The 13452-nt window shown below is 42.1% G+C and overlaps 1 protein-coding gene across 4 annotated transcripts in view; it reads right to left on the bottom strand.

Annotated features, from left to right (window-relative positions):
* Nucleotides 1-13452, bottom strand: part of STX11 (syntaxin 11) — a 43284-nt gene that overhangs the window by 21627 nt on the left and 8205 nt on the right. Inside the window, exon 1 of one of the 4 annotated variants that reach the window (XM_042987269.1) lies at nucleotides 13259-13349. The exons of 2 other annotated variants lie outside the window; for them this stretch is intronic. The gene's annotated coding sequence lies outside the window, so the exon portion shown is untranslated. Of the gene's footprint in view, nucleotides 1-12901; nucleotides 13141-13258; nucleotides 13350-13452 lie in introns of those variants that run through there. One more of the 4 variants, XM_007096354.3, reaches the window with a different exon arrangement.

The raw sequence follows: 13452 nt of genomic DNA, 5'->3' as shown, positions 1-13452 counted from the left end.
AAGACATCATACTGTGGTGGTTGGGGATACGGGTAATAGAAACAGATCACCTACAAAGTACCTAAGGTCAAAAAAGCTTTGGACTTCTAAACAGCGACGCTGGAAACTAAAAAATAATGGAACAGTACCTTTAAACTTTTGGGGAAAATGTATTTTCAACCCAGAATTCTATACTCAAGCCAAATCATCAATCAAATATGAGGTAGAATAAAGACATTTTTTTGGATATACAAAGTCTTAAAAAAATATTTCCTATAATCTTTCTCAGAAAGAGACAGGGAAATGCCTTACAACAAAACAAGGAAGTCAAGCGAAAAAGATACAGACTCTAGAATCCTAACCTGAAATTCAACAGAGGAGAGAGGCAGAGAGCACCCCCGGATAACAGCAAAGGGAAATTCTGTGATGACAGCTGTGCACTGGACTGGGAGGCCATCTGTCTAGACTAGGTATAATAGGCTATAGGAGAGATTTCTTCAGAAACATGAAACTCAGAATTCCTGATGGGTCCAAATTTCTTGGGAGGAGATTTAGACAATTTGGGATTGAATAGGTTGTAAGTATAAATTAAACTAACAACCCCAAACAATTATGTAGTTATAGGAGAGTAATCCTGATATAAAACATGGATCTGCTGTAATTGGTATTTCCATAACCACAAGCATATAATCGTTACATGTTGATGTAACTCAAATTAGGATTCAGCTGTACTGGGAGGATGAATACAGTTCTTGAAGGAACAAGAGTGGTGCCTGTCTCTGGCAGCAAGGGCTGAAAATGAGCTAAATCATCACCTTCTGCACAAGGAAATCAATAGATGATGCCCAAAATGGAAAAATCAAGAAATAGTAATAGAAGCATATTATTTAGAGATACAAATATAAACACCAAAAGAATAAGTAAACGTAGTTGAAAGTGGCTCCCTTTGGGGAGAGGGAAATAAATGAAATAGAAAGGGACAGACTTTTTTTTTTATCAGACTTTCATTTTTCATTACTCTTCAATTATGTGTGCATGTTTGATACAATTAAAAACTAGAGAAAGGAAGGAAGGAAGGAAGGAAGGAAGGAAGGAAGGAAGGAAGGAAGGAAGGAAGAGAAGCAAGCAGGAAAAAAGAACGCTATAGGCTTTCTGGAAATCCAAAACACCACCTACAGGGCAATGCTGTGAATTCTGGCAGCAGGTAACCAGGAGCTCTCCATCCTGCCTGCGCACTTCTTTCTCCCTGTCTTTCTCACATAACCACCTCTTTACAGATTCCACTTGAGAATGAGCACTTAGACACAGGTATTAGTGGAATCTGGAATTCCCCCCAAGTTAATTTTTTGATTGCACTAAATCCAAAATTCTGACCAAGGTTTAAAAAAAATTCTAAAAGATAAAGTGATCCTTAAATAAAGTTCAAATTTTTATAAATTGAAAAGAATATAGCACTGGTAAAAAGAGGAAAGCTCTTGCTGGTATTACCACTTGCATAAGACCATAGTTAAAAGCATAATAATTTTGCAAACATAAAAATTAGATTAATGGACATGAATACAACACTAAGAAATAGACCAATTTTATACAAAATCTTAGTATACGGAAAGAAGCCATCAAGAAGTAATAGTGGAGGAAAAAAAAAATAAGCAACTAGGCTGGTATAATTGACTAGTAAGAACTGATTCCTCTCTTAATTGGGTGATGGTCATTGAGGAGAGCACTTGTTGGGATGAGCACTGGGTGTTATATGTAAGCCAACTTGACAATAAATTATATTCATACAAAAAAAAGAATTTATTCCTCTCTAAAACTTACTGGAGACCCTACGATACACCTTAGGGACATTAAAGAATTAAAAATGCAAAATCAGTAACAGAAACACTAACAGAAAGTGAAGCTGAATATCAGTACTCTGGGAAAATGATAATTTTCTTTTTTTTTTTAATTTCCTTTTTTAAAGTTTATTTTATTTATTTATTTTGAGAGAGAGAGAGGGAGAGAGCAGAGAGAACATACATGCAAGGGAGAGGCAGAGAGAGAGACACAGAGAGACAGAGAGACAGAGAGAGAGAGAGAATCCCAAGCAGGTTCTGCACTGTCAGCACAGAGACTGACTCGAAGCTCAGTCTCACAAATTGTGAGATCATGGCCTGAGCCCAAATCAAGAGTCGGATGCTCAACCGACTGAGCCACCCAGGCGCCCTGAAAATGATAACTTTCCATGAGATGTGAGGCTATGGAAGAAATCTCAGAGAAAAAGATAACCAACTTTGACTAAATAAAATGTGAAATCTCTCTGCAACAAAAAGGAGTAACAAATACTAAGGACTAAAGCAAGAGATTGGAAGAAAATGTTTGCACAAAACATAACAGACATTGTGTAGGTACTCGGTATTGTATGCAGAGACACCCCAACTGGTAAAATAACATGGCAATAAATTATCGAGTAAAGTATATAGAAAGACATTTCACAGGAGATAAAATATTCTCAATAAAAATATGAAATATTTATTATCTGCTATTTGGAAAATATATGCAAATTAAAAATAATACATTAGACTTATTAATTTAGCCAGAAATGAGTGGGAAAATCAGAATATAAGATGTATCTATGCTTTAGCTACTAGGACTAGATGGAAAGAATACAAATGAAAAAACATATTGTGTACGTGGATGGCCCTAGCAGGCAGTATATTAAGCGAAATAAGTCAAACACAGACAGACAAATACCACATGATTTCACTCGCATGTGGAATCTAGAAAACCAAACAGATGAAAAAACAAAAACAAAACAGAAACATACTCATAAATACAGAGAGCAAACTGGTGGTGCCAGAAGCATGGGAGGTGCTGGGATGGAAGAAGTAGGTGAAGGGGATTAAGATCTACAAACTTCTAGTTATGAAATAAATAAGCCACAGGAATGTAAAGGACAGCATAGAGGATGGAGTCAATAACACTGTAATAACATTGTACAGTGACAGATGGTAACTACACTTATTGTGGTGAGCATTGTAATGTATATAAATGTTAAGTCACTATGTTGCACACCTGAAACGAATATGATATTTCATGTACTATGGTTCAATTAAAAATAAAAATTTAAAAACCCTTATGCTGTGCTCACGCTGTTATCCGTGGTATGTATAGGTATCTAGATATCAACAAAAAGGAGAAAATGTCTATAGCACTCTAAGTTTCGGCAAAGGGCAATTAATAACTTGACAAATTTTCCAACTAAACAACAACAAATATACACCGACAGGATGGAATGTTCCTCTTTTCAGATGAGTTGACACTATTATAATTTTGATTCTTTAGGGAACAAGTTGTAAAGAGTTTCATCTTCTAGAGTTCTCCATTTTCTAAAGGAGAAAATATTTCATTTCACCACCCTAACCTTTTATTTAAAAATTCCAATTCTTAAGGAAAATATCAAAGTTGAACGAATTTACAGTTAACAAAGTATTCCACAAAATTCATAGTGGCCTAACTTATAACCTATACTTCAGCAATAAACTAAGTTTGAACTATACAAAATAGAAGCAAAAGAACAAATGTCAAGAATTATTTCCAACCATTCAGACACTTCCTATATATAATATTCACTGTAAAAGCAAGACAAAAAATTAGAACATAAATTAAGTCATACTTGAAATAAACCAAGGAACATGCCAAGGCATGGGAAGAAAGACGTAAGAAAACATGGTAAATGGTCATCACAGGACATCACATGCCGTCAGAGTCATATTTTGAGCCTGAATTATGTTGTCACTTGCACAATGATTTTTAATTCTGATTTTTAGTATCAATGTTATTCTAAAATGTTGGATGGTGTAGACATGTGTTTAAGTTGACTTAGGTGAGACCCAGCAGAACATTCTACACTTTTGTCTCCATCTAGTAAGTGCTGCTTCATGATGACTTAATCCTCCCCTCCCTGCCATCAGTCAACTGACTGGCATTTTTAGTACTTAAAGTAGACATTCACAAGATAAATATGCCCGTGTTAGCCCTTGGTGTCTTTGCTTTGCGATGTCAGGTTAAACAAGAAATATGTTCTCAACAGAGAACCAATCTGGTTACTTTCTCAACCCAAGGATCCCCTCTTAACTCAGATACCACATTCAAGGTTGTTTATTAAATGTAATTAATGTAAATAAATTATAAAGAAGAGCTGCAGGAGATTCAAAGATTGAAAAATCCAGAAATCACAATCCCTGCCCTCAACTAAGTCTGTAAGTTATGGGGAAAAACAAGCAGGTACAGAAATAATACAAGGGAAAGAACAGGCCAGAAAAAGACAGAAGAGCCCAGTAGGAGCTGCCACACCAGGCAGAGGCCACGTACTACAAAAACCACTGCTGCAGGAAGAAGAGAAGAACAGACACTGACCACTGAGCAAATGTGCCTCAAACTGGGTCTGTAACAGAACCCAAGGCAAATCTGTCAAGCACCCTCCTGGGCCAGAATCCTCAGATTCTTAAAATTAACTTTTAAAAAGTTGTGATATAAAGCTCATGATTTTCAGAGCCCTAAATTTATCTTCTTTTACTACATATTAAAATATTAATTAACTTTGGGCAATGGCACTTCGAATGAAATGCAAACCGACTTCCTTCTCTGTTCTTTGCTATCTATTTTAGTCATTAAATGAAGGAGTGATTTTCTTGATCTCTCTTTGTCAACACGTGTGCTTACACACTGGACAGGCAGAAAGACACAGACACACACGTGCGCACACACACACACACACACACGTGAAGGATCGGCCGATTTTGAATTAGACCGAAAGATTTTCCTTTGTTAAAAAGAGGTCCTTTGTCTTATCACCAAAGCCAGCCTCATAGCTCCTATTCTTGTATGTTTCACAAGAATGGGAAACTCTCTGACCTTAGACTTAGCTGGAGGACTGATTCTATGATCTCACACTTTGTGGCACTTCCTCTTTCCTGATATTTACTGTATTCTATTGTTAATTGTTTTACTGTCTATCCTGTCTGCTCGCCCATAAGTTCCAGGGGGTCAGGGGCTATACCTGCTGTGTTTGCCATGTACCCCGAAGCGCCCAGCATATAGCATCATATTGTCCTAGGAATTTATCAGACTCTTCTTTAGGCGACTAATACTTCCTGCAATGACCGGACTCAGAATCAGTAGGTTTAAAAGTGCTTTTCCCTTTGAAGAACAATAATTATTCCCAATTTCAATGAATAAGATAATATATTTTCCTGTTCATAGTTCTCTCTCTCTCATCCTTTTGTATGGTCATTTAATTAAAAAAAAATTTTTTTTAAGAGAGCATGTGTGCATGCCCATGCAAGAGTGGGAGAGGGGCAGAGGGAGCAGGGGGATTGAGAGAGAGAGAATCTTTTTTCCTTTTAATTTTATAAATGTTTATTTATTTTTGAGAGACAGAGAGAAACAGAACATGAGCAGGGGAGGGACAGAAAGAGAGGGAGACACAGAATGCCAAGCAGGCTCCAGGCTCTGAGCTGTCAGCACAGAGCCCAATGGGGGGCTTGAGCCCATGAATCATGAAATCATAACCTGAGCCAGTCAGACACTTAACCAACTGAGTCATCCAGGCACCGAGAGAGAGAGAAAGAGAGAGAGAGAGAATCTTAGGCAGGCTCCATGCTCAGCACAGAGTCCAATGTGGGGCTTGATTCCACAACCCTGGGATCATGACCTGTGCCGAAATCAACAGTCAGATGCTCAATGGGCTGAGCCACCCAGGTGCCCCTGTATGGTCATTTAAAGTTAGCAGACAGTACCTCAAAGCTTTATCTGACATAAAACTTCTTGGAACCTTCTTATTCTCCTAGAAAGTTTTCTGATTCCTATAAAATCACTGATTTCCCCCCTGTGACTATTCAAGGAATTTGGCATCTCTCACCCAGCTACTAAAAGGCCAAGTCAGAATCATCACTCTCTTTCCAGCAATCTGGGGCAGATGCCAGCCAAAGAATTTGGGGCAGGCTCTCTTGGCCACACCAGGATTTTGCTATGAAAGATTAGGGGTGAGTGTCATTATATGAAGCCTGCCAGGCAGCCCCCTGGTTTTCATTAACTTCTTGCTAATTTGAAAAATCTCAATAGGCTTGGTCACCAGCAAAAGCATAAGAGTTTGGGTCTATGGTTCTCAAACTATAACATGTATAAAAATCAGGTGGGGGAGTTTTTTGAAAATATCAATTCATAGGCTCCACTCTCAAATATTCTGTTCCAATAGATATCAAATGTGAGCCTGGACTCTCTGTTTTTCTATTTTGTTGTTTGGTTGGCGGGGGCGGGGGTTTGTTTTTAGAGATCCCAGATAATTCTGGTGATTATAATCTACAGGCTACATGTTGAGAGTCACTGGACTGTTCTGGGGTTTTTCAAAGGCATAGAAAAATGAGAAAGGGAAGAAGGGAGAAAAAAGAGAGAAAACATAGCTTAATATCCATTCAACAATGTTACAGCCCTGAATTACAGCAAAGACTAGCATGCATTCCACTTCTGTTCTGGGTCCAGACAGATAAGGGCTTCCCGTTAGCTGTGGCGTCAGAGGTTACTTCTCTACCAGGTACCACCACTCCGCCCATCCTGGCCCTCCTTCACCAGGCTCCTAACCTTCCTGGGAGTAAGGCTACTTTACCTTCCTGCTGCCCGGTCAGCCATTCTAAATCTTTAAGGGCCTTGGAAAAAATGCCAACTTTCTGGGCTCCACTCAGCAGGGCAACCGTCTGGGCCAGAAAGACACGAGCGAGGCCCTTGCAGAGAAAAACATTCCCTTCTGTACAACAGTTGTGGATGATGTGAGACTCTGATCCCTTTAGGACCAAGGCCCTCATTCTCCCAGTTGCCAGAAATGTTGACTACCGAAGGCTCACAGCTCTAGGAACTGCCCTTGACTGAAGGAAAGCTGCTCGCTCCAAGACGGCACCTTCTGCCTGGTGTGGCCTGCAACCAATGACCTGTTTAGGCAGGGCATTCAGATGACCAGCTCGTGTGCTGGCAGAGCAATTCTGAAGGGCCATTCCAGCTCCAAGGCTGGGCCCACCACTGTACCTGCACTGCGGTTCAGTTCCTCCCTCTGCATAATCCTGTTGCTCTCCCTCCCTGACAAGTGCTGTTCCCACAGCACCTCTCAATAAACCCCCTGTACGCAAATCTCACAGTCTATTTTCAGGAAACTTAAACTAAGAGAGTGAAGTTGCCTTTTTCAGTCAGGTAGCGACAGCACAGGGGAGTGGGCATCTGTACCTTACTTCTAGAGAAATCGGGTGGTCATTTAATTTCTCCAAGAGTGTCCCTCCTCATGTATAGACCTCAAATACAGATAATAACAATAATACTTTTTGCCAGGCTTTTATGAGAAGGAAAAGAGGAAATATATATGAGAGTATTTTGTAACTAATGAAGAGCTGTATAGTATTATCAGCTAGGCCCTGGTTTACCATGCAGTAATCAGGGAAGGCAGGAGGGATTTACCAACATGATATGATTCAGCTTACACACTGTGTCCTACTTTCTCAAATCAACAGATCTGTGTCACTAATCAATACACCTGGGCACATAATATAAAAAAATTAGAAGTAAAACCAGGTGACACATGCGTTGCTGCAATCTTGAAACTGAAACAGTAGACAGAATAATACTTGTTTACTCTGTTTCCATATGAAGATAGCAACAGAGCAATTTCCACTACTCTGTAAAGTCGGAATTCACATTTTTGCCCAATAAGTTACGCAATGAGTAATGGAATATCACTTTACATCCTGGAGCAGAGAAACAAGTAAAACAGCTGGGTATACAAAAGGAGGAAGACTTTTCCAGGCAACTTAGTATTTTCTGCATTACCTGGATACTGTAGCCACTGAAAAGAAACAACAAAACAAAACAGTACACAAATCAAGTTGAAAACATTGAGTTAGCTCAAGGAGGATAACAAGAAATTACCAATTCTAAAACTATGCTTTATGTTAGAAGTTACCAAATTATTGAACGTTACCAAGAACTTACATGAGATATACAAATAACGTCTAGTATTTACAGATGTAGACGGCGTGGTTAACAAATGACTTCATCTGACAGATGGTTTTATTATCAGCAAAAGTCACGGAATGGTTAAAACTGGAAGGAAGCTGACAGACCTATGAAAGCCCCCAGCCCCAGTGATTCTCTGCTTGCAGAGAAACCACAATCAAAATGAAGAAGCAAGACAGACCCACGTAAAATACTAACCCAAACTCTTCCCTTTCTTATTATTTGAGCACTGAATGAATTACAGACAGGTATACAGGGATTCAGACCAAGGGGTAAACAGGTGGGCTAGATCAATCCAGAAGGCTTCATGTCAGTCTCATATAATGAGAAGCTATAAATACCTTGATTTCCTGTTAAATCTGAAGAAATGCTGAATGAAACATTTCCTTCATGCATGGAGAAAATATTTTAGAACTTCAAACTTAGAGAGGAGTTTGCTGATTCTGTTTAGGTAGAATAATAATTCAGTGTTTACAATCTTTAAATAGTCCAAAGTGAGGCTTGTGAGGAACAGATAATTAGACCTTGATTCCTGAACAAAAATCATAGTCTTAATCCAACTCGTGAAACAATGAGAATGGTGAAGAGCTGAGGCCAGGTTTTGAGGGGAAGGAGGGAGTTGGGGTTGTTTATCAAAAACACCCTTATCAAGACCAAAGGAATCTACCTGAATGCTGAAAACAGAAAACAAGCCCTGTGGGGCACTTGGTGGGTCAGGCGGTTAAGTGTCCAACTTTGGCTCAGGTCATGATCTCACAGTTTGTAAGTTGGGGTCCCACGTAGGGCTCTGTGCTAGCAGCTAGAAGCCTGGAGTCTGCTTCGGATTCTGTGTCTCCTTCTCTCTGCCCCTCCCCTACCTGTGCTCTGTCTCTCTCTCTCAAAAATTAATAAACATTAAAAATAAAAAGAAAGAAAACAGGCCCTAATCCCTAGAAGTATGAGCCATTTTGCTCAGTTAAAGTCAAGAGGACAGGGACACTGCCGGCCAGCTTCACTTAATAAGGTTCTGGAAGTTAGAGACAAGAGGGGCAGGTAAGCTTCAGGGTGAAACCAGAACAAAACAGGCCCTAGAAGGCAGACCACAAAACAGGAGTGTAAGACTTGAGTTATGCACCTGCCTGAATTTGTTAGTAATTCTTGTACCATTGGACCCTGCTCTGTAGATTAATATCCCCAGGCCAGCCTTTCTATTTCCCCTTTCTATTTCAGCCTTTCTAGTATCCCCAGAGGAATACTACAGATTTTAGCAACAGATCATTGACTGCCTCTAAGAAACACAAAGCAGTGAACATTCAGTGTCTAGGGAGAGTAGTAACCAAGGCAGCTCTGAAGACGTAGTTGTGGAAGCTCTGGGAACTTTCAGCGAGAGTGAGTCTTCATAAAAGTGTTTTAATTCCCAGGAGAAATTGTCTGATTATTCTAGGTCTATTCCTAGATCAACCAGATATTCCTTGGGGTGAACCAAGGGGGAGGGGTGCCATGCAGCACAACAGAGCCTCTGAGGGCCCATCTTATATATCGGGCTAACCCTGAATGAGGAACAATTGTTGGCGTCAAGACAGTGACTCCAGTTTGAGTTTGCCACAGTGTCTGAGACTTCATTCGTTCACTCATTCATTCATTCATTCATTCTTGGAGATACCATAGCAAAGCAGTGTGGTTCAGAATGTAAGTTCTGGAGCTAAGCACTTGGGATCAATTCCTACCTCTATCAATTACTAACATTACACTTCATTCACCTGTCAAAAGCAGTCAATTATAGCACCCATCTCACAGGATTTCAGTGAGGAGGAAAAGACCGAGTTCATATAATGAGCCTAGAATTGTGCCTGGCACCGATAAACATTTTAGCTATTGTTGTTGTTGTTATTAATTCATTCATTCAAAAACTTAATGAGCACTGATTATGTGCCAAGCACTGAATGAGGCCCTCATTTAGCACACCTAGTCTTTCACTTACATCCCACTCCTAGTCATTAACTAGGAATGTAGGAGTCATCCTAAACTCCTTCCTCTCACTGCCCACCTCTAAAGATGTAGCCAAGTTCTGCCTATTAAACACGTCAGCTCCTTCCCTCTTTTCCACTCCTCACCATCACTGCCTGACTCAAGCCTTCTCCAATTTCTCTTCTCAAATATTATAGTAATCTCCTGTGTGTCCCCTAAGGCTAGAGTTGTGTTCATCCAATCTGTTCTCCATCTTGATTCTAAATTGTCTTTCCAAAACACATATCTGACGATATCATTCACCTGCTGAAGTCTTCCATAGGATAAAGTCACAGGTCCAACATGGCACATGGGCCTTTGTGATGCGGCCCAATCTGTCTCCCCAGCTCTCACCCCGTGCCACACTGACCAGGCTGGTGTTCCCTGACAACACAATGTTGATCCTTCTGCTGGGCTGACTATCCCTCCCTCTGCCTGAAAACTCCCCCTTTTACATTAAGGCTCATTATTCAATTAATAAATACTTCCTAACACCTGCCACCAGTAATGCCTGTACCAAGGCCAGGGAGTACAGCGATGAAGAACACACTCAACCCTTTCTTCCCCATAGATAAAGTAACTTTGAGGCCCTCAAGAGAGAAAAGAAATATGGAAATTAGAGTTATCTCAAATTTAGTATTGTTTCCCTCACTAGCTGCATACCTTACAGAATTGTAGAAATTGAACAGATTTTGGCATCAAGTCCAAAAGTACCTCAGGAGATTTCAGTCTCAACAGTAAACTGTGACGCAGTGGGTTTAGTCATTTTGACTTGTGCGGCAATAGTGTGTTAGAAAAGATTGATTTGAACTATAAAAAACAATGATCAGTAGGTTGCTTCAATATGGTGTTATAAAATTATAAGCCATTAATTAGCTACTCTGTTTTTACTTTAAAAATTTTTTTTAACGTTTATTTTTGAGATATAGAAACAGAGCGTGAGCAGGGGAGGGGCAGAGAGAGAGGGAGACACAGAATCCAAAGCAGGCTCCAGGCCTCTAAGCTGTCCACACAGAGCTGACATGGGGCTCAAACCCACAAACTGTGAGATCATGACCTGAGCCAAAGTTGGATGCTTAACCAACTCAGCCACCTAGGCACCCCACTACTTTATTTTTAAAAGGTGAGTAAATTATAAGTACCTGTGATTGTCTAGGGGTAATACCAGGCTGGGTTTCTTTTTACCCACGAAATAATATGAAATATGGTTATCAAACACTTTAAAAATCATGCCTTTCCAATTAATACATTTTTAAATCATTCACTGAATGCAATGCTTACTGAATAAGCACAACAGGCTGTCGACAAAAGAGGTGATTAAATTTAAAACTTTACGCATTCTTTCAGCAATGAGGAAACATCCAAAATCTGTTCATTCAAAATCTCAGATCTGCACAAACACCAGTCGTATTGGGACAGAAGCTCTACTGTGGGCATAGATTGGTCATAGCTCCCATCTCCCTCGTTGGCTCTTCCAACCTTCCACACTAGTCTTTATGGCCCTTTTCAGCAACATCCTGTCGTATTCACAATTACATAACCAGAGCTCTGTGAAGAGTGTGGCACAAAGAAGGTGCCTGATAACTGTTTGTTGCGCTGACCTCAGCTCAACTCGCCTCCAACAGAGATGCTGTCCTCTTCTCCACTAAGCTTGGAGACAGTACAGTTCCTTCCCAAGAGCAATGGGACCTCTCAGCTTACATATTTTAATTTCTCAGCTCCAACTGGTATCCACCGTCTTCAAAAATTTTCACGTGGCACTAACTTACTAAAGACAAACTGTCCAAATTATTTGGATTCAGAGAGTGACATTCAATCACTTTGTATAATGGCATATTTCTACCATACCATACCATTGAAAGTATTAACATACAGTTATTGAATAATGAACTTCATTTTCTCTTGGGCCTCTGTGGCAAAGCACATGATTTCAATGGTTATCTGACATCAGCCTAGTGACCCTAGCTGGTATGCTGTACCATCAGGCACTTTAGGAAACTGAAAACTTGAACTGTTACTTCCGATACCACTAGCTCGAGTTTAACACTGAATGCATTTCACATCTGAATCTTCCTTTACACACACCCAGAGCAAACCTCACTTTTCAAAAGTTCATTAACAAAGACTCAACTTAAAAGAGCAGCCCTGTGACTCATCTTTGGATACCCGGGTGGAAATAACAACTCCTCCCTTTGCTGAGAAACGGCTTAAACAAGTGCATGAGAACCACAGGAAGTAATAACAGATCTCAGCTAGTGTCAGCGAAGTCTAGAATTCCCTCCCGGGACGGTGTGGTTCTTGAAGTCACGTTGCCACTACTTGTCTTCATTCTTCTAAAAGAAAAAAGTCTTATGTGGGCTTGGAAGGAACTATTTCAAGGCAATATCAATTTCTTCGTATTTCCTGGCTCCTGAGTCATTATGTCAAGTTCAAGTCAAGAAGCACCCATTCGGGTGTTTTTGAGAAAGCGCAAGCTAAAATAGGGAGTGAACAGACGATCACACCGAAGTAATGTCCCCAGTAATTCAAAACAACCTCAGCCTTTCGACTTAAAACAAAAGTAGTCTTACTTAGAGACTTTGTGCCAGAAGCCTATCAACAGGTATCTGAAAGAATTTCTGTGAAGCCCTAAATGCGCAGTCCCTTGCCCACTGGGAGAAAAAAAATCACTCTGATGTACATAAGAAACCCAAGGCCGTGTTTCTCGAGGCGCGAAAAGGCGGCGTGAGCACCGGGGCCAGACCCGAAATCCCTCCCCGGGACATCCCTCGACGCCCCATCCAGCGAGGCCACCCCGACGCCCCCCCGCAGCTCTCGGCGCACAACTCAGCGGGGCGCGTCCTCGCTCCTCCTGGGGCGCTTAGGGAGAGAAGAAGAGGCACAAGGGGAAAAAACGAACCAGGTACGGGACCGAGCGTGCGAACCGAGAAGCTATGTCCTGCGCGGGCGCCGGTCCCACGCTGGGCGTCGTGAGAAGGAAGGAAACCTGTCGCGCGACTCCTGGCGGCGGGGATCCCGGCGCCTCCCGCGGCCCAGGCCGGGGTCCTCCGCGGCCCCGCGAGCACCGCGCCGCTGCCGCCGCATCAGGGCGCCGCCGACCCAGCCCCCAGCAGCGTCGGCAGCACCCACAGCTGGGGGAGCAGGCCCCGCCCCGGGACGACGGCGCCGGCCGCCCGCGCGCCCGTCCCCGCCCCGCCCGGAGTGCGAGAGCCCGGGGGGCCGGCAGCCCGGGGCCGCGCCGCTCCTGCAGCCTCACCTCGCCTGTGAGCCCGCGGACGGTCTCCGTGGCGGCCCGAGGCGCCTCACCTGCTCCCCGACCCTCCTCGCGGGCAGGGGCCCGGGGGCGCCGGACTTTCCCCAGGAATCCCCCTCGCGCCGGTGACGTCTGCCGGCCGCTGCGTTCCGCGGGGCGCGGCCGCGTGCGCGGGTTCTGAGTGTGGGTGTGGCCCC

Source organism: Panthera tigris, chromosome B2 (genome assembly GCF_018350195.1).
Source record: "Panthera tigris isolate Pti1 chromosome B2, P.tigris_Pti1_mat1.1, whole genome shotgun sequence".
In the NCBI taxonomy this organism is placed as follows: Eukaryota; Metazoa; Chordata; class Mammalia; order Carnivora; family Felidae; genus Panthera; species Panthera tigris.
Note: the sequence above shows the minus strand (reverse complement) of the source record. Positions and strands in the feature narration are given on the sequence as shown.